Genomic DNA, 221 nt, shown 5'->3' on the forward strand with positions numbered 1-221 from the left:
AAGGGCATCATCAGGGGGGTGGCACCACCTCTGCCCTGGGCACCTTGGGGCTCTGTATGGGCACCCAGTGGGTGATGGTGTGGCCAGGGGGCCAAGGGCATCATCAGGGGGGGCAAGGGCATCATCAGGGGGGGCAAAGGCATCATCAGGGGGGTGGCACCACCTCTGCCCTGGGCACCTTGGGGCTCTGTATGGGCACCCAGTGGGTGATGGTGCGGCCA

This window comes from Merops nubicus, unplaced genomic scaffold (assembly GCF_000691845.1).
Source record: "Merops nubicus isolate BGI_N331 unplaced genomic scaffold, ASM69184v1 scaffold36920, whole genome shotgun sequence".
Taxonomy (NCBI): domain Eukaryota; kingdom Metazoa; phylum Chordata; class Aves; order Coraciiformes; family Meropidae; genus Merops; species Merops nubicus.